This window comes from Pezoporus flaviventris, unplaced genomic scaffold (assembly GCF_033815535.1).
Source record: "Pezoporus flaviventris isolate CSIRO_AGI_PZ_B2104156 unplaced genomic scaffold, CSIRO_AGI_Pfla_v1 ptg000143l, whole genome shotgun sequence".
Lineage (NCBI taxonomy): Eukaryota > Metazoa > Chordata > Aves > Psittaciformes > Psittacidae > Pezoporus > Pezoporus flaviventris.
Window position 1 is genome coordinate 1,042,782 of NW_026892691.1, and position 20,558 is coordinate 1,063,339.

At 41.1% G+C, this 20,558-nt stretch overlaps 1 long non-coding RNA gene across 1 annotated transcript; it reads left to right on the top strand.

Moving 5' to 3' along the window:
• The first annotated feature begins 1,892 nt into the window (after nucleotides 1–1,892).
• On the top strand, nucleotides 1,893–13,516 carry LOC133282846 (uncharacterized). Its single transcript, XR_009747726.1, has 3 exons — nucleotides 1,893–2,151; nucleotides 3,530–3,657; nucleotides 13,202–13,516. It is a non-coding gene; the product is annotated as an uncharacterized LOC133282846 (long non-coding RNA).
• Nucleotides 13,517–20,558: the final 7,042 nt, after the last annotated feature.

The window sequence follows — 20,558 nt, forward strand, 5'->3', positions numbered from 1 at the left end:
CCTGTGATAGGGGGAAACATGCTGTTTAAAAAATATTATTAACTCACTCCTGAGTTCATGTATTTTTCATTCATTACAGCCTCGATTGACATTCAAGCTAGGGAATTTTTTGAGGAATGCTGTGGAAGTTCTCATCTAAAAGAAAAAGAAAATATTTAAAAAATAGACCAAACTTAAATGGAGAAGAGACCTAAACAAAATCTAGCCTTATTGATGTTGGAAAGGAAAGAGTTGGTTACTGATTGAAATAGGACCCACATAAAGTAGGTTTTAAAAATTCAAGATTGTTTTGGGTTCCCTAGGCCAGATTATTTCTTAAGCATATAATTTCAATTAAGCTTCTGGGAACAAAATTTCTTTGATGACCTGAAGGGAAGTACAAGCATTAGAATTAGCATTAATTATAATTTATTATAATATGCATATTATAACATTATCACATGCATATTATATTTATATAACCAACAATAATTTACATTATATGTTCTATATTAGTATATAGCAATATAACATATAAATTATCACAGTATCACAGTATCACAGTATGCTAGAGATTGGAAGGGACCTCGAAAGTTCATCTAGTCCAATCCCCCTGCCGGAGCAGGAACACCTAGATAATGTTACACAGGAATGTGTCCAGGCGGGTTTTGAATGTCTCCAGGGAAGGAGACTCCACAACCTCCCTGGGCAGCCTGTTCCAGTGTTCCGTCACCCTCACTGAGAAGAAGTTTCTTCTCAAGTTTAAGTGGAACCTCTTGTGTTCCAGTTTGTACCCATTACCCCTTGTCCTATCATTGTTTGCCACTCAGTAGAGCCTGGCTCCATCCTCATGACACTCCCCCTTTATATATTTATAGACACTAATAAGGTCACCCCTCAGTCTCCTCTAAACTATAGAGACCCAGCTCCCTCAGTCTTTCCTCATAAGGGAGATGCTCCACTCCCTTAATCATCTTAGTTGCCCTGCGCTGGACTCTCTCCAGCAGCTCCCTGTCTTTCTTGAACTGAGGGGCCCAGAACTGGACACAATATTCCAGATGGGGTCTCACCAGGGCAGAGTAGAGGGGAAGGAGGACCTCCCTCGACCTACTAACCACCACCCTTCTAATACACCCCAGGGTGCCATTGGCCTTCTTAGCCACGAGGGCACAGTGTTGGCTCATGGTCATCCTGTCGTCCACTAGGACCCCCAGGTCCCTCTCCCCTACACTGCTCTCTGACAGGTTGTTCCCCAACCTATACTGGAACCTGGGGTTGTTCCTGCCCAGATGCAGGACTCTACACTTTCCCTTGTTATATTTCATCAAGTTATTCCCTGCCCAACTCTCCAGCCTGTCCAGGTCTCGCTGGATGGCAGCACAGCCTTCTGGCGTGTCAGCCACTCCTCCCAGCTTAGTGTCAGCAGCAAACTTGCTGATAGTACACTCGATTCCCTCATCTAAATCGTTGATGAATATATTAAATTATAACACATGGTATTTATATAGCACCCATAATTTATATTTATATATAAAAGTTATATTGCTGCATATGTCCACCCACAATCTATATTATATTTAAGCAGTATATTCTGTTATATTAAATATAAAATATCCTTATATTGTGTGTTGCATCAAGAATTGTATTCTTTTTATATATATATTAATATGCATTATGTAGATATGTAGATAGATACAGATATTTTAAAATTAGTTATAATGCAGCTGTTAAATAAAAAACAAGTATGTGGTTTGTTTATTTCTTATTATTTAGGAAAACTAATGCTGAAACTATTCAGAACTATTTCAAAGCTCCTAATTATGAGTGAGGACAAGTAAAGACCAGCATTTATCATGTCAAGTTTTTTGATGATAATTTCTTTCATTTAGGTGAGTGAATGAGTAAATACATTACATTCAAACTCTGCTTGGTTCAATGAGAATAAACAGGATAGGGCATAAACCAGGAGCTGATTTCTAAGCATCTTCTGAAATAATCATCTGAAATAACTATTTTCACTATGGAAAATAATCTTACATGTCTGATTACTGTTACAGCTATTGCAGAAGAATCCGAAGGAAGAAATGAAGAAATCCCTTGAAATTCACCACGGAGATTTTGATTCTATGCAGAGAAAATGAATTAAGCTTCATTTCGTGGTTACTACTTCAGGTAACTATTAGGGAGAGTGGTAGTTCTTCAAACTGAAAAAAAAAAAAAAAACAGTTTGCAAATTTGGGGATGTTTTTAGTTATGCCCAGAACAAGTTGGTAGAAGCTCACAGTCTTACAACTTTTCAGAGTTGTAATGAAAATGAAGAAAACTTACTTTGCAGAGCAAGCAGTACCTTTAAAGGAAATAGCATTCATAACAGTTATCCTGGATTTGGTGCTATGATACTTTTTTCCCCCCAAAGGAGAAGATTCCCAATTCTCTGATTTCAGTAGAAACTTGAGGAGGATTTGGATAATCACATGTGGGCAAGAAAGTGGAGGGTTTACTGTTACAGATTAATATGTATGGCTTTACAGATTTTTAAAAACATTTAAACATCTTAGGTGTTTATATCACTGAATAAAAGAGTTTGGAGATCTTTTAAGTACTAGGGAACCCTCCTCATTTCTCTATTTTTCTTCATTATGGGTCATCAAAAAGAGAACAGGAATTCCTGAGTGTGTATTTCACGTCTTACTAATACAAGCAGCGGAATTTTAAATCTGAACACAGACTAACTTAAAAGTTCAGTGTGGATTTGGCAGGTAGAATTTACCTGCTTTAATCAGGTTTCTAATTTAGGTTCCTAAATTTAACACAAATCAAATATGAGACTCCCACTTTGGCTATAATTCCTTATTAACTTAACTGTTATTTCCAAGACAGAATTTGTTAAGTAATGTTGATAAATAGAATTCATTAATACTCACAAAATAATCCTTGAACTGACCCCTTTTCATCTTAATTCCATTATGTCACTAATGAAGAGGACCAAATAGTTTTAATTAAAAAATGCTTCTTAATCAATGAATAGCACTAAGCTGAATAATGCTTTTACAGCTCTGATAACATTTGTGATTGCTAATAATAAAACATCCATTACTTCTATAATGTTAATACACTCAAACATATGGGCTTTAGGTGATGATAAAATGACCCATTTCTAAGGTTATTCACGTCAGAGTGAAGCCATTATATGTTATTTGAGCAAACTCCTAACACTTGAAAAAAATTCTGTGATGTCATTGCTCTGCAGATGTGACAGACAAAGGCTCACTGCAAGTAATGAAATTATATTGCTTTTACCTTTTCCAATGCAGATGAGATGACTGCCATCTGTAAGAAATTCCCTCATGGCCTAATGCTCAGCTAAATTTAGTGGTGCCAGCTGCGTCTTGTTCTCAGGGTATAATAACTTTAATATCATAGGGCTGTCTTTGATGGGGCAAATGGTACTGCATCAGAAATGAAGTTTACATTGCAAGTTCTTGGTGCACATATGACACCTCTAGATTATAACATCTGTTGAAATAAGTCTGATTTTTTTACTTTGTAGGTTGTTCTGCATTTGCATCTTGCAGTAACCTGAAGGTGCTTTCTTACACCTTTCCACACTTTTTGTCTTCTGATGGACCTGAGCAATCAAAAAGGAGGTTGAAGCTGGGTTTATTTAATGCATAATATGTGAGATCTTATTTCTTATTAATCCTGAATGAAGACATAATGTATTTGTTGGAAATAATGCAGTCATTGCACAGATTGATACATCTGTCTCGTTCCCTTCCTCATTTCCTTCTCCCTCTTTCAAATACCATTTTAAGTAGAAAAAAAATGTGCTTAAAAAAGAAATTAACATCCCCCAGGAAACACAGTGGTTTGAATCATTATGTAGAGAAGAAGAATTCAGTAGCTCAGAAAAGCCTGCCAGAGCAAAACCAAAAAACATTGCTGAGAAAATATTTTTAGTTCCCTGGGTTTGCAAAACTTTCAGAGATCCAAGTTTTAGTTGCTGAGTTAAGAACAGGAAAGGAAAGTAGATTTAGCCAATGACCAGAGAGATTCTCTTTTTTTAATGGCTGAAATGCAAAAGAATGAGATTGGATCCATTTTATTGAGTTGTTTCGCCTTTTATTTTCACAACTAAAAGCAAGGAAAATAATTTAGACAGTGACTTGAGAAGAAGTATTTGTTTTGTCAAATTGATATAGCTTTGCTCCTTCTAGCAGTCAGCCAGGTAAGGAGAATGCTGCATCATGGCAACAAGGAAAAACCGTGTGTTGCTCATCTCATAGTAGTTGGTAATGGTGGTATCAGCAGTTCAATGCCCTTTTCAGAATATGCAGTTCTTAACAAGAACATTTCATTTGAAGTCTGCAAAATGGTTTATTCACTCGGGAGTCTGACAAGACATAGCATGTGTCCTGGGTTCAGCAGTAGCAGTCATGTTTCTCCTTCGTGGTAGCTGGTGCAGTGCTGTGTTTTGACTTCCAGCCTGGGAACAGTGTTGGTGAAGCCGATGTTTTCAGTTGTTGCTAAGTGATGTTTACCCTGACCAAGGACCCTGTGAGGCTCATGCTCTGCCAGGGAGGAGGAGAGGCCGTGGGGAGACAGGGATGGGGCGCCTGACCCAGGCTAGCCAAAGAGGTATTCCATACCACAGCACATCATGGCCAGGGTGGGGGGTAACTGGGAGTTATCCAGAAGGACATGGGCTTCCGGGTGGGACTCGTTTCTTGGCCGGTGGTATTGTATTCTCTTCCCTTGTTATTTTCTCTTATCGTTGTTGTTGGTGGTAGCAGTGGTGATTTGTGTTGTACATTGGTTGCTGGACTGTTCTTGTCTCAGCCTGTAGCAGTTGCACCCTTTCGATCCTCCTCCCCGTTCCTCTGGGAGCAGGGAAGGGGAGAGCCCCGGTGGGGGGGGGAGGGGGGCCTCGATTATTGTCAGCCCGGCACCACTCACTGGGAGTGAGTGAACAAGTTGCCTGACGGGTTTTAAACCACGACAGTTCTTTTTGGTGCCCAACGTGGGGCACGAGGGGTTCAGATAACAACAGTTCTGACTGGATTAATAGTCACTCATCACAATGCTGATTTATTGTCTCTCAAGATTTTTCCTCTTGATCTCACAATTTCAGTATATTGTATCTTATTTCCATCCGGTATTTGCTGTATTAGAGTTTTTCAAGTGTGGGGCTTGGCCTAAGGTTTTTGTCTCATTGTACTTTATGGTAATGACTTGTAATACAATAGAATCATTGATCATGAAACTGATCTGGCTTATGTTCCCAGTGTGGTCACCACCTTTATACTTTGGGAGGTATATAATAGAAGTGCTTAGCAATTACACATCTTTTTTCTCCTTCTCAGGTGCTCAACCTGTGAAGGAGACATCCTTTTACCCTCCCAGTCATCCCCCCAGACCATTTACATTTGAGAGTTTTGAAGTTTTTGAATGGCCTTTTAATGCTGTTGAGACTTGTTTGCTGATCGTGATGGGAATCACCATGCTAGCACGCATACAGAGTGTGTTTTGCCCACAACTGATTTCAAGAGTTAAGCCGAGTCAGGTTTGGGTCTTGTCTGGGGTCAAACGACGATGCAGGAGGACCAAGAGATTTTCCCTGAGGCTGGAGAGCCATGAGTGGCAGGGTGTGTGGGATAGTATGGGCAAGTATCTAGGTCAGTGGGCCCCTCCAGTACTTTGGAATTTCACTACCGAACAACTGCAAAATCCAGAAGAATTAGTAAAACACTTAAATGAGGTGTGTGGTCATTCTGGCCATACCAGAGATGGACAAATCACGGCAACGTGCTGGGGCTTGGCCTATGCTTACAGGGCCTTGTTCAACACTATCCAGCACCTTCAAAAGGAAAAGAATGTCGGCGGATCTAAGGGCAAAGCAACAGTCGCTACTCAAACTTTGGCTGCAATGAACAGCACAGCTACCCCAGTGGCAAGTACAGCAGCTGCTCAAACTTTGACTGCAACAGACAGCGCGGTTACCCCAGCTCCAAGCACAGCAGCTGCACCACCCCCAGCAACAAGTACAGTTGCTACTCAAACCACAGTGATAATCACTGCAGCCAAACCAGAGGACCAATTCGTACCAATATCGGTTGCCCCTGTACACAAGAGAACAAGCAAAAAAGAGGCAAGAAGGGTGAAGCGAGATGAAGAAACAATGAATTCACCACCCGGTCCAGAATCTGATCAGGAGTCATCATCACATGACGAAGAAGAAGAGGTAACTTCTCGACCTCAGACCTCAACCGAGCTGCGGAATATGCAAAAAGATTTTACCCATCAACCAGGGGAGCACATCATCACCTGGTTACTCCGATGCTGGGACAATGGGGCCGATGGTCATGAACTAGAAGGTACAGAAGCCAAGCAGCTGGGATCACTTGCTAGAGAAGGGGGAATTGACAAAGCAATCACAAGAGAGAAAAAGTCCCTCAGCTTTTGGAGGCGGCTCTTGGCAGCTGTGAAAGAAAGGTTTCCATACAAGGACGATGTTGTGAGTCGTTCGGCCAAGCGGACTACTATAGACAAAGGCATCCAGTCTCTGAGGGAATCAGCCATCGTAGAGATGATCTATCACATCAAGCCGAATAATGGGGATACAGCCATAGATGCAGACGAAGTTGAATGTACAGGACCCATGTGGCAAAAACTTACACGGAATGCACCGTCATCATATGCCCATTCATTGGCAACAGTAACCTGGAATGACATAGTACCACTAACAGTAGATGAAATGGTTCATAAACTCCGAGAGTTAGAAGACAATCTCACCCCTTCCATCATCTCAGCTGTGGAAAAACTGTCCCAGGACCTCAAACAATTGAGGGATGATCTATCTGATTTATCCAGCTCCTCACGTGTACCAACACACGTCTCAGCTATTAACAAAAGGCGTCCTATTGTTCGAGAGAGGAGGTATACGCCACGGGGTACCCTATGGTTTTACCTGCAGGATCACGGAGAAGACATGACAAAGTGGGATGGAAAACCTACTTCAGCTTTGGAGGAATGGGTGAGTGAACTAAAGAGGGGAGCAAGGGCCAAGACTGATCATCCCATGAGAGCTACGGCTTCAGTCTCTGGTGAGCAGTTTCCCAGGTGGAGTGGAAGAGCTGATTTTACTCCAGCTCCTGTGATAATGAAGAATAATCCCTTTTACCATGACTTAAGTGTCCAACGCTGTGATGACCATTAGAGGGGCCCTGCCTCCAGCCAGGTGGAGGTAGGGGACAATCAGATTTACTGGACTGTGTGGATCAGATGGCCTGACACATCAGTCCCACAGAAGTATAAGGCTCTAGTAGATACTGGTGCACAGTGTACCCTGATGCCATCAAGCTGTCAAGGGGTGGAACGCATCTATATTTCTGGAGTGACAGGAGGATCCCAAGAGTTGACTGTGCTGGAGGCTGAAATCAGCCTGACTGGGAGGGAATGGCAAAAGCACCCTATTGTGACTGGTCCAGAGGCTTCATGCATCCTCGGCATAGACTACCTCAAGAGAGGGTACTTCAAAGACCCAAAAGGGTACCGGTGGGCTTTTGGTATTGCTGCTTTGGAGACAGAGGAAATAGAGCAACTGTCTACCTTGCCTGGTCTCTCAGAAGATCCCTCTGCTGTGGGGTTGCTGAAAGTTGAAGAACAACAAGGGCCAATTGCGACCACAACAGTGCACCGGCGGCAATATCGCACCAACCGAGACTCCCTGATTCCCATCCATCAGCTGATCCGTAGACTGGAGAGTCAGGGGGTGATCAGCAGGACCCGCTCGCCCTTTAATAGCCCCATATGGCCAGTGCGAAAGTCTAATGGAGAATGGAGACTAACAGTAGACTATTGTGGCCTGAATGAAGTCACACCACCATTGAGTGCTGCCGTACCGGACATGCTAGAACTTCAGTATGAACTAGAGTCAAAGGCAGCCAAGTGGTATGCCACGATTGATATTGCCAATGCATTTTTCTCCATTCCTTTGGCAGCAGAGTGCAGGCCACAGTTTGCTTTTACTTGAAGGGGTGTCCAGTTCACTTGGAACCGACTGCCCCAGAGGTGGAAACACAGCCCTACCATTTGCCATGGACTGATCCAGACTGCCCTGGAACAGGGGCAAGCTCCAGAACACCTGCAGTACATTGATGACATTATTGTGTGGGGCGATACAGCAGAAGAAGTCTTTGAGAAAGGGAGGAAAATAATCCAAATCCTGCTGAAAGCTGGTTTTGCCATAAAGCGGAGTAAGGTCAAGGGACCTGCACAGGAGATTCAATTTTTGGGAATAAAATGGCAAGATGGACGTAGACAGATCCCCACAGATGTGATCAACAAGATAACAGCAATGTCTCCACCAACTAATAAGAAAGAAACGCAAGCTTTCTTGGGTGCAGTGGGGTTCTGGAGAATGCACATCCCAAATTACAGTTCGATTGTAAGCCCTCTCTATCACGGGACCCGGAAGAAGAATGATTTTAAATGGGGCCCTGAGCAACAACAAGCCTTTGAGCAAATTAAACGCGAGATAGTTCATGCAGTAGCCCTTGGACCTGTCCGGACCGGGCCAGATGTAAAAAATGTACTGTACGCTGCAGCTGGGGAGAACGGTCCTACCTGGAGCCTCTGGCAGAAAGCTCCAGGGGAGACTCGAGGTCGACCCCTCGGCTTTTGGAGTCAGGGATACAAAGGATCTGAGGCCAGCTATACCCCAACTGAGAAAGAGATACTGGCAGCCTATGAAGGGGTTCGAGCTGCTTCGGAAGTGATTAGCACTGAAGCACAGCTCCTTCTGGCACCCCGGTTGCCCGTGCTGGGCTGGATGTTCAAAGGCAGGGTCTCCTCTACACATCATGCAACTGATGCTACATGGAGTAAATGGGCTGCACTAATTACACAATGAACTCGAATAGGAAATCTCAGTCGTCCAGGCATTCTAGAAGTCATCATGGACTGGCCAGAGGGCAAAGATTTCGAATGTCACCAGAGGAGGAGGTGGTGCGTGCTGAAGAGTCCTCACCATATAATAAACTGTCAGAAAGTGAAAAGCAGTATGCCTTGTTTACTGATGGGTCCTGCCACATTGTGGGAAAGCATCGGAGATGGAAGGCAGCTGTATGGAATCCTGGAGGACAAGTTGCAGAAACTGCTGAAGGAGAGGGTGAATCGAGTCAGTTTGCCGAGGTGAAAGCCATCCAGCTGGCCCTGGACATTGCTGAACGAGAAAAGTGGCCAGTACTTTACCTCTATACTGACTCATGGATGGTGGCAAATGCCCTGTGGGGGTGGTTGAAGCAATGGAAGCAGAGCAACTGGCAACGCAGAGGTAAACCCATCTGGGCTGCTGCACTGTGGAAAGATATTGCTGCCCGGGTGCAGAACCTGGTGGTGAAGGTACGTCATGTAGATGCCCATGTACCCAAGAGTCGGGCCACTGAGGAACACCAGAACAAGCAACAAGTGGATAAAGCGGCTAAGATTGAAGTGGCTCAGATGGACTTAGATTGGCAACATAAAGGTGAATTATTTTTGTCCCGGTGGGCCCATGACACTTCAGGCCATCAGGGCAGAGATGCAACATATAGATGGGCTCATGATCGAGGGGTGGACTTAACAATGGACACTATTGCCCAGGTTATTCATGAGTGTGAAACATGTGCTGCAATTAAACAAGCCAAGCAGTTAAAGCCTCTTTGGTATGGAGGACGATGGTTGAAGTATAAATATGGGGAGGCCTGGCAGATTGACTAGATCACTCTGCCGACATCCCGCCAAGGCAAGCACCATGTGCTTACCATGGTGGAAGCAACCACCGGGTGGCTGGAAACATACGCTGTGCCCCATGCCACTGCCCGGAACACTATCCTGGGCCTTGAGAAACAGATTTTGTGGCGACACGGCACCCCAGAGAGAATTGAGTCAAGACAATGGGACTCATTTCCGGAATAACCTTATAGATAGTTGGGCCAAAGAGCATGGCATTGAGTGGGTATATCACATCCCCTACCACGCACCAGCCTCTGGGAAAATCGAACGGTACAATGGGCTGTTAAAAAGCTACATTGAGAGCAATGGGTGGGGGAACTTTCAAGCATTGGGATACACACTTACCAAAGGCCACCTGGTTGTTCAACACCAGAGGATCTGCCAACAGGGCTGGCCCAGCCCAGTCAGAACTTTTACATATTGTAGAGGGGGACAAAGTTCCCGTGGTGCATATGAAGAATTTGCTGGGGAAGACAGTCTGGGTTATTCCTGCTTCAGGTAAAGGCAAACCCACTAGCGAGATTGCTTTTGCTCAGGGACCTGGATATACTTGGTGGTTAATGGGGGAAGATGGGGAAGTCCGATGTATACCTCAAGGGGATTTGATTTTAGGGGAAAACAGCCAGTGAACTCAATTGTATGCTGTTGCCTGCTGTGTAATACTTTTATAGCTGATCAACTAGATGTCTCCAGGTCACCAGCGACTAGCCCTGACTTCCCTCCAGCCATCATCCCAACAGAGAATGAACTTTGATAGAACCGGATGAGTTCCGCAGTAAAGGAACAACCAACATCAGCAGGCAACGATCCAATACTGCACACGGCCTTTCCTGCCCTGAAAGATTGTTACAACAGATGGAACCTGACATCATGGACCAAATGGACTCAGCAGCATTATAGGGATTGGTCCTTGCCCTAAGAAAATGATCTTTTTCTCTTGGTCTGTGTGTATATGGATGTATATATGTGGGAGAGCGATGGTGTATTGAAAATGTGGGATCTGAGCATGACGTGAATGGTATGGAATAAGGGGTGGATAATGTCCTGGGTTCAGCAGTAGCAGTCATGTTTCTCCTTTGTGGTAGCTGGTGCAGTGCTGTGTTTTGACTTCCAGCCTGGGAGCAATGTTGGTGATACCGATGTTTCCGGTTGTTGCTATGTGATGTTTACACTGACCAAGGACTCTATGAGGCTCATGCTCTGCCAGGGAGGAGGGGAGGCCATGAGGAAGCAGAGGCGGGGCACCTGACCTGGGCTAGCCAGGGGGGTATTCCATACCGCAGCACATCATGCCCGGGGTGGGGGGTAACTGGGAGTTACCCAGAAGGACACGGGCTTCCGGGTGGGACTCGTTTCTTGGCCGGTGGTATTGTATTCTCTTCCCTTGTTATTTTCTCTTTTCATTGTTGTCGTTGGTGGTAGCAGTGGTGATTTGTGTTGTACGTTGGTTGCTGGACTGTTCTTGTCTCAGCCCGTAGCAGTTGCACCCTTTCGATCCTCCTCCCCGTTCCTCTGGGAGCAGGGAAGGGGAGAGCCCCGGTGGGGGGGGGAGGGGGGCCTCGATTGTTGTCAGCCCGGCACCACTTACTGGGAGTGAGTGAACAAGTTGCCTGACTGGTTTTAAACCACGACAGCATGAAAGATTCAACTACCCTTATAATTACATAACTGTAATGACAGATTAATTCATGGTGCCAAAGAGAGGGGGTTTGTACATCTTTCAGTGTTAATGTATTTACCATATTCCACAAAGGTAGAAGGACTTTTGAAAAGAACTTTGAAACAGAAGTGTAGATACATAGAGGTAAGTTTATAGTCATCTCTTTTATAGTTTGTGGTCTTTTTTAATTCATAAATACATTCTTTAAGTCGTGCACACATCTAACCACCAAATCTTCCACACTTCATATAGTGGAAGCAGAGATACATATGCCCAGAGCATGTTGCTATGGGGGGGGGGGGGGGTGTGTGTATATGTATATATAAATATGCTAATACACTGACCATGTCCATGGCAAATACATCTTATTCCCCACTATAGGACACAGGAGCCTTAGTCATATACTGAAAACTTATTTTGCTGCAGGGAGTACCTAAACAAAATAAGAAAGAGGTGTCCCCACCACAAATGTGTTTTGCAAGATGGTGTTTGTTGCATGTCTGTAGGCAGAATTAGACCTTTCAGCAGCCTTGTGAAGTCCAGATAAAAAGGAAGAAGGAGGATGTTTTGTCTTGGGATTTTTCCTGATTCTTTTTTCTTAAAGAAAGGGTGGACAATGCACAAAAAAAAAAACAAAAAAACACCACAGGGTTTGAGAGAGGAATCAGCTTTTTTGCTGATTTTGGGGTTTTGGGTTTCTTTTGAGTTTGGGGTTTTGTTTTTTTGTTCTTTTTTTCCTAGGGAAGTTCACTGTTTTCAGTGATAAGAGTTGGAAACCTTATGAAAAGTCTTGTGAAGGATACACCTGGGATATGTTAGTTGGGAAGCAGTAAGTTTGACAGTAATAGTCATTTTGTCAGTTGCACAGCAAAAATATAAATCTTGGGGAGTGTGCTGCAAGAGGGGGGAATACAGAGAAGACAAGAAAAAAATCAAAACAAGAAATCCATCTCTGCATGTGGTAAAAAGAATGTCACAGGCTTCTAGTCTGATGCTTATTATTGGTGTTCAATGAGACACTAAAAATGTGTCAAAGTATGAGCAGTGTCTCCATATTCATTCTGCATGTTTGAAGAACATATTTGGTGTTTCTTACACGTTTCTCAATCTGCAAAAGAGCCACAAGGTGATTCCCACCATCATTTCCAAGTACGTATGTACAGGAGAAGCAGCTCCCCTGCCATTTTTCAAGGTGGTTTTAGGCACACCCTGCTTCTTTATCTTTCATCACATATTGTAGTCTGGAAGAACTGTTTTAAATTGATTGCTGTCCTAGCATGTACCTCTCCGAATTAAAGGATGGCTCAGCAGGTGCCCAGCACAGACAGGGTGCTGGCTGCCTTCTGCTTTCCACCAGCCCTGTGCAGGGAAAGAGAGGAGATTACCTGTGGAACCAGCCATATGTTTTTTGGGGGTTAAGACAGTGTGGAAGTCAGCTTGTGACTGATGTTACAATGAAATGTATTAAAAAAATCAAACCTGATAATTCTGAGCACCAGCTTTCTCCTGTCACCATTGCTAGGCATGCATCCTTTGTGCCATTTTGAGCAGAAAAAGGAAAAAAAGCCATGAGATCATAGGTTTCTGGGGAGGGAATAAAAGAAAAGACTTCCTCTCCACTCAGTCTGTTTCTTTTAATTAAAAATGGTTTTAATGTAGGCAGAAGAAAGCAGACACTGTATCCTTACTATTGTTCTAACTGTCAAGGTTGAACAGCTCTAATGCATAATATCTGTAATATCTCATTAATTTAGGACTTGCATTTCTTGGTTTTCTCCTTTCTTTCAGTCTTGTTAATGACAGTCTCATCTATAGAAGCAAAGAATATTCTCAAATAATGGAAAGGAACATCTTTTTTATGTTAATCAAAGGAGTGGAAAAAAGAATAGGAAATTGATGTGCTTTGCACATACCAGCCAGGAGGAAGAGTTTACAGGCAAGTGGGAATTCATACACTCTTCTCTTTCTGATACAAGAGCTTTAATGTTTTGTGGCAGTGAAAGGACCTGGAATTTGTTCTTTCTACTCCCAAAAATGGCATGTTAGGAGGGCTGCACTTGTCTTGGTTTACATGGGATTTACGCAACATTAATAATGGAGTTTTATCATGTCAGCACTTCAGAGTCTATAGTGCTTGGGACTGAATGTGAAATGTTTTGTTCGGGTTTTTTGGTTGTTGATTTTGGGTTTTGTTTTCTTGTGGGTTTTGTTTTTAAGAGAATCTGTGACAACTGCAGTAACAGCCCATCTTGATTATATATTGGGAAATAAGTAATATTTACCCCCGTTTTCCTCTGAGCTCTAGATATAAAAATAGCTGGGTTTCTATAGTACAAATGTTAACAAAATGATGACAGCACCTTATCAGAGAGAACATGCACAGCTGTGGAGATACTCTATTCATTTTCCTGATACGCATATCAAACATTTCACAATTAATGTCTTGGCCAGACTGGCTGGGCCAGCAACACTGACAGGTAAAGGAATTCTGTAAAGATACCTTGCATTTTTCAGGGTTATATTTACTGGACCTACTGTGGGGAGAGAAATGAAGTTTGAAGGGACAGAGAGCTACTATGGATTCTCTTTTCAGCATCCTTTTATCAGAAACTGATAACAGAAGTTCATAATTAAGATACCTTAAAGAAAAGGGCAACAGATTTTTAGATAGCATTTCTCTGGGGAAGTTCCTACATTTTTAGATAATCCTCTGGTTCCAGTTATCAAAGATTTCCTTGAACCTTGAAATAAGAATTAATACTATTTCCAAAGTTCTTGGTTGCCTTGTATCAACAGAAATTTTAATTTGAACTAAATTCCTAGGGAAAAAGAGGATTTTTCTATCGCAGCTCTATTTTGATTTTACTTAGCAGTTTAATTGAATGCAAGAAGAAGAAATCTTGATTCAATTCCACTAATCATTTTGCTTCACAGATAGTCTCTAAACTTTAAACATCTTGAACATATTTGTTTAAATTTTAAATTGTCTATGTGTACATTTCATTAAACATTTGTGCTCCTCTTTTATGAGGTAGGTAGTGAAAAGCTGTTTTCTTGGTAATTTCTTAAAATTAAAAAAAGGGGGGGGGAAGCGAAGAACTGGAGGTGATTTTCCACATTCTTACTTTTCAGCTAAAGCTTTTTAAGTATTTAAAACATGAAAGTATTACTTTTTCTCTCTCTCTTTTTTTTTTCCTTAAGTTTTTTATGCCAGATAAGAAGTGCTCAGTTGCCAGCTATTTAGCTAGTTCTTATGAAATCTGCTTCTTTGTCTCTTGTATATACCTGCTGAAGAGATTTTTGGTCATGTTGGCCAATTTCAGCCAAATTTGCTGGAGGAGTCAAGGACTGTAAGTGCTAGCAAAATAATTGATACAGGAGAGAAAATCTGTTCAGAGGGCCTTGATGCACCTCTTTCCCCCACATTCTCTGCAGATTTCTTCTAAGTGCTTGAAAAGAAGATTAACTGGGAGTTTGCTCCTTCTTGTGCCTGAAGGTCAATCAGCTTTCAAATTCAGATCCCAAGACAGCCAGGCTTTCTTGGGTTTGGTGCTATAATGACTAATTTGTTTGTTCTTTTGAGCCGAGTTCTCAGGAATGGAAAGGGAAAGGAACATACAGAGAAGAGGAAAGAAAGCATGTGGAAGTCTAAAATATACACATAAGAAGCAGAATCTTTTTCCTTTTGATAATCCAAAACCAAAGCTTGCAGTAGAAATTTATCTCTTACATAGGGAGAAAAATATTTGTGAATTATTTTAAAACTAAGCCTGTTGTTTGGATGCTCCCACTACAGTTAAACAAACAGCTTTGAATATTCTGGCAATATTGCCATCATTTGTTTGAATATTTATTCATGTCAGTTCTGGTTTGACCTCAAATAAAATTTCTGGGTTTCTCTTGCCAGGGTGAAATTAAGTTGGAAATAATGAAGGCAATATTTTGTTTTCATTTGACAATTTGTTAGCAAGAGTGAAGAGAGTAAGAGCTGGGGATCAGCTGCATCATGGGTTGTTTTTAGCTTCAGTGGCCAAGAAAGTCAGATGTTTTAGTTCAGATCCCTTGTCTTTCACCCTGCCACTTTTACCATCTATAACAACTGTGAGTATTTTATCATCTTACCTAATCGTTCTACCACCATTCACACAGTCTTTTCTTTGGTAAGGTAACAATGGGCATCAAGCTTTTTGCTGCGGTATGGTCTGCAGATCAACACTCATAAGCATGGGAGAGTCCTAATGAAAGGATTTCAGAGAATGGTCTGTCACTATACTGTCAAATCAATTATATGTTAAATTTTAATAGTCTAGTTCAGATGACAACTAAGTTTCTCCAAGCAATTATTTTTTTTCTCTTAATTAAATTGCATTTTAAAAACAGAGGATGTACATTCACTTGTCAGCTACCATGTTATTACAGATTTTTATTCACTACATAACTTTTGGGGGGTTTTTTGTCTGAGCAAATTTATAGTCATCAGCAAAGGAAGAGGATGAAATTCTTTTATCCTGCATTTCACTGGCTTATTATCAAATTATTATTGTCTATTAACGACTCAGAACTTGTGAGTGAAGAAAAAACCCGACACTATATTTTTCGTATTTATGCAGATGCCTTGGTATTTACAGTCAGATTTTGCAAGAAGTTAATTATCAGAGGAAAATAATTGTTTGCTTTACCTCACAAATTCTTCCCTATTTACAAGCTTTTGTTGTACTTTCTAAGCGTCTTGTTCTAAATTATAAAGTAAATCCCATGCTTCAAACTTGTCAAAATATACCTCCCACAGCCAACTCATCTTATGCTCTGTGAATTATGGATTCCAGTACATTCAACTAGGAAACATGCAACTCATTCATTGCATGTCCTTTGTAATCATGAGCTCCTATGGGCACTGTTTGTAAATTAGAGAGTTGGTAAAACTTGGAAAAAATATTTCTTCTTCTTTAACCATGCAAAAATTCTGTGCGTTTCACTCAAAGTTGTGGGGTATACTAGTGCTGGAGAAAAACATGCACTGGCACCCTCTCCTCTCCCTACCCTGTCCATTAATGGGTGCATGCAATGCACTTTGGTATAGGAATCATTCATTAGGAATGTCACAGTCACAGGCAGGTCCATATCTACAATAAGAGACTTTGGTAGATCACTCCTAAGGTACAGTGTGAAATTCCTTATGTGCCTTCCAAAGCTTTGGTACAAGCACCTGTCAAAGGCAAGAGTACAGATTACTTTGGCGACACTGGCTTAAGTTCATCCCTTCTTAATGCATTTCAGGGACTGTATTTTAGTTTATCTTTACTTTGTCCTATGAATTTCCATCAGCAGTTGAGTGCAGTAGGTGCTTTCTTTAGAGAAATACCATGATTTAGTTTCATCCAAAATTAATCCAGGTGTTGCGTTTGGACATGACACTTCTATTAAACTACGCAGCATGAGGACAGCTGATTTAGAGATTAGCAATATAGTTCTGATGTAGATGTACCTGTGCTGATGTAGATATACCAAGTGAGACACATCACCAAGTGAGACACATCAGTTGTCTCCCGCAGTAGGAGGCTTGCTGTGTTCTTCAAAAAGTAATAGAGGATGAAAACCTAATTGTAAGCATATATGTAAGTGTAAATTATGAAAAAAGTTAGATTTTTGAAAATTCTCTTGGAGTTTACAATACAAGGATCTTTCCTCTATCCAGTGAAGTATCTTGCTATTTAATGAAAGAGTTAAGATGTAAATATCTGCCAGCTGGATGTAGGTTATGTTTTTCAGATGTGCTTCTACAGTTAAGCTGCATTTGTGGTGATTAAAAAAGAAGCATATTTATGTCTTTGACTTATCTTTGCCAGCCAATGAAATTAGTTTATGAGTAGGTTCAAGGCTATCAAATCTGGCATGTCATCAGCATTGTAATAGCCTGCTTAGTGCTGCAGAGAGACTTGAAATAATGTTTCTTACTTACTTTGAAATTGAATAAAGCTGTGTTGAACTTTTTTTGGTTCAAATGCTGTGTTTAGGAATAATATAAATGGGTATTTCGAATTGTATGAAAACAATTGTGCAGAATTTAAGGGCCGCATGCATCACTAGTGTGTATATACCAGAGCCACTTCCTTTTTAATGCTGTGTATGTTTTTAGATTCCACAAATTCTTCATCCAGTTAATGAAGGTTTATGCTGTATTAAAATTATTAGCAGAGCTCTTCCCCTTATCACCTTCTGGAAGAACTTTAATTTGCCAAATGTGATTAGTGGAGGTGATTTTACAACCTAACACAAGGGAAAGTATGTCAAGAGATAGCATTAGGTTGTTTTGGTTGGACCCTCATTTTAAAACATCGAAACTACTTCCACTTTCAAAGTATTATGAGAGCTTTGCTAAAGGTGATCAAAATTTTTATTGTGGAACTACTTCCTTTTAACTTGTCTGTTTTAAAAAGCAACACAGTTTCCCTCTAAAATTCAGTATCATTCACTCTGCCTTCCAAACAGAACGGACAGCTCTTTTATGTGATGAACAATGGTGCAGAATAAGTAGACTAACCTAAGTGATAAATGATCCCGCTTCAGGTCTAATTCAATAGAGGTTTCCATGCAACAGCTGCAGCTGTTTCCATGAGAATCTGAAATAAACTTGCCCTCTATTGCTGCTGAGCAGTGTACAAAGTAAAGACTGATAAGTCAGGATCAGTATTTTAACTGAAGGTTCACATAGCTAAACTAACGGACAATATCCATTTCAGTTGAGAGGTGGAGTGAGCCAGTCTTCTGTGTGACTTGCAGAGCACTGTAACAGACCTGAAAATGTGAAAGACATGTTAAACTGGAAGGCATCTGCTAAATGAAAAATGAAAGAAGGATTTTTGAGAGGGATTTGTTCCAGTCCAAATTTTCGACTTAATGATCTTGAAGGTTTTTTCTAACCTAAATGATTCTGTGTTACAGATTTGCAAATCAGTATGAAGGGATCAGCTATATGGAGAGAGGTCTACATATAGACAATGTCTTCCCTGGAGACATACAAGGCCAGGCTAGATGTGGTTCTGGGCAACCTGGTCTAGTTGAAGATATACCTGCTCATTGCACGGGAGTTGGACTGGATGAGCTTTGAAGGTCCCTTCCAATCCAAACTATGCTATGATTCTATATAGTACAGGGCTCGCTTTGGTGTAATGATTAAAAACCATTGCTATGTGCACTGTTTCCCCTTTCTTAGCTGTGTCAATACTTGTAACAAGTATTAAGAAACTGGAAGGTGCCTTCACACAGTGTGGTGAAAGGGAATATGTGGAAGTGGGATGATGAGTGCTGAAAAAAAGCTTCTTTTCACAGGGAAAGATGAATGACAGATAGAGGGAAGCTGTAGTGAAACTCTTGAAGCCATGCATAATTATTCTGTAAAGGGAGCCCTCCACCTAAAGGAAGTGGGATTCCAATTAGAGTTACCCTTTCAGTAGCCAGCATGTTTTCAAGTTTGCAGAGCAACCTTTTCTAATGTGAGATATGATGTGAGGACATCTAAATCCACCAGCACCAGCAGTTGGTGGTGAAACAGGTACCTCCTGGCATTCTGGCCCCACTCTCACTCCTGCTCTCCACCTCTCTGTACCCCCTGGCAGGTCTCATCACAGCTGAGTCTCCATAGCTCTGTTTCAAGCTCAGGTTCTGAATGCTTTGCAAACCTAAAGGTCATTGTGTGTCTGTTGTTTGTTTTTTTTCTCGGTGTACTCTCTCCAAATAACCTCAGATAGCAAATATAAACAACCTTGACAGTTAAATTGTCCTAGAAATCAACCCAGAAATCTCTAGTAACCTACGGTAAGTGTCCTAGTTCCTTACTTGGTCATATGTCTCTGGAATGCCATTAATACAGATTGCCTGTGTCAAGCAATCTGCTTTTCGTTTAAAAACATCACAGACTGACATTCTTCACATGTAGCAAAAGTCTTTGCTTCCATTATAATTACATTTCTGTCCGTCAGCACTGATTTCAGTGTAATTTATATATTGCTCTGTTGCAAGGCAGAAATTGGTTTAGATGGTTCTATTTTCATATAGGTGGGAATTAGTAGAACTTTTATACAGATTATGGGGAATGTTGTACAAAATCTTCGGAAGTCAAACATTGAATATGATTATATACAGCAAATTATGAACTGGCTTTGGACTGTAAAGTTAGTATTTAAAGTGCTATGTTTGATGGAATGTAGAAAACCTCGTGAAACTAAGGGTAATTACTAGGGTTTTAGTGTGTTTATTTAGAATTACATCTCACTGGAAAGTCTTAAAAACAAAATGGAAACTATGGAGTGCTTTCAAAATGTGCATGTTGACAGCATGGAGATACACAAGGACCTAATGGTAGGAAAATGAGCTCATGCAACATGTGCAGCCATGAGGCTTCTCTGAACTTAAATCTGCATAGGCACTGCTTCTTTTCAAAATACTGGCATACAGTTCAGCTTAAATTCCACTTAAAAACTGATTAAATATTCATTTTTGGAAACCTGGAGTTTATTTTCTTTGCTTTTAATAAACCAGAAGCTCTGCTTTTAATCCTGTTATCGTCTATAACAACCATTAAATGCTTGTAAGCATGTCACAAGTTTCTGTGGATAAACCTAGTAAGTTTCTTGCATCTCCCTTGAAAGGAATAAAGTAATGTTTTTTAGGAACAGTATAATTTGTGAATCAGACAATTTGCTGCATATTTGATATTACATTACTGTTCTATTTTTAGGTATGCAAACTAATTATATCACACCAGGTATGATTTAAATATTTATTTTCAATAGCTGGTCTGGGCCCTACCAGTTTAGTGTACTGGTATTTGGAAGGTACTAGCAGTCACTGCAGCAGCCAGCACACTCCATGGGGTAACCTCTGGCCTTAACATAAAAGGTAAATATCACTAAAACTGTGTGTTATTCCATAATACAGAAATGCAGAATATCCCATTGCTTCTCAACTGTAATGCCCTCCAAATTTCCACTGAAATAACTGAACATTTTTAGTTACATTAACAGTCTAAGCCTAATCCAGCGTTATTTCATGTACAGTGCAATATTTCTCACTGTGGAGGTGGTTGAGTTATGTAAATGTTGGATCATTTGCCAGAGGTAAGAGTAATTGCAAATGTAATTGTTAA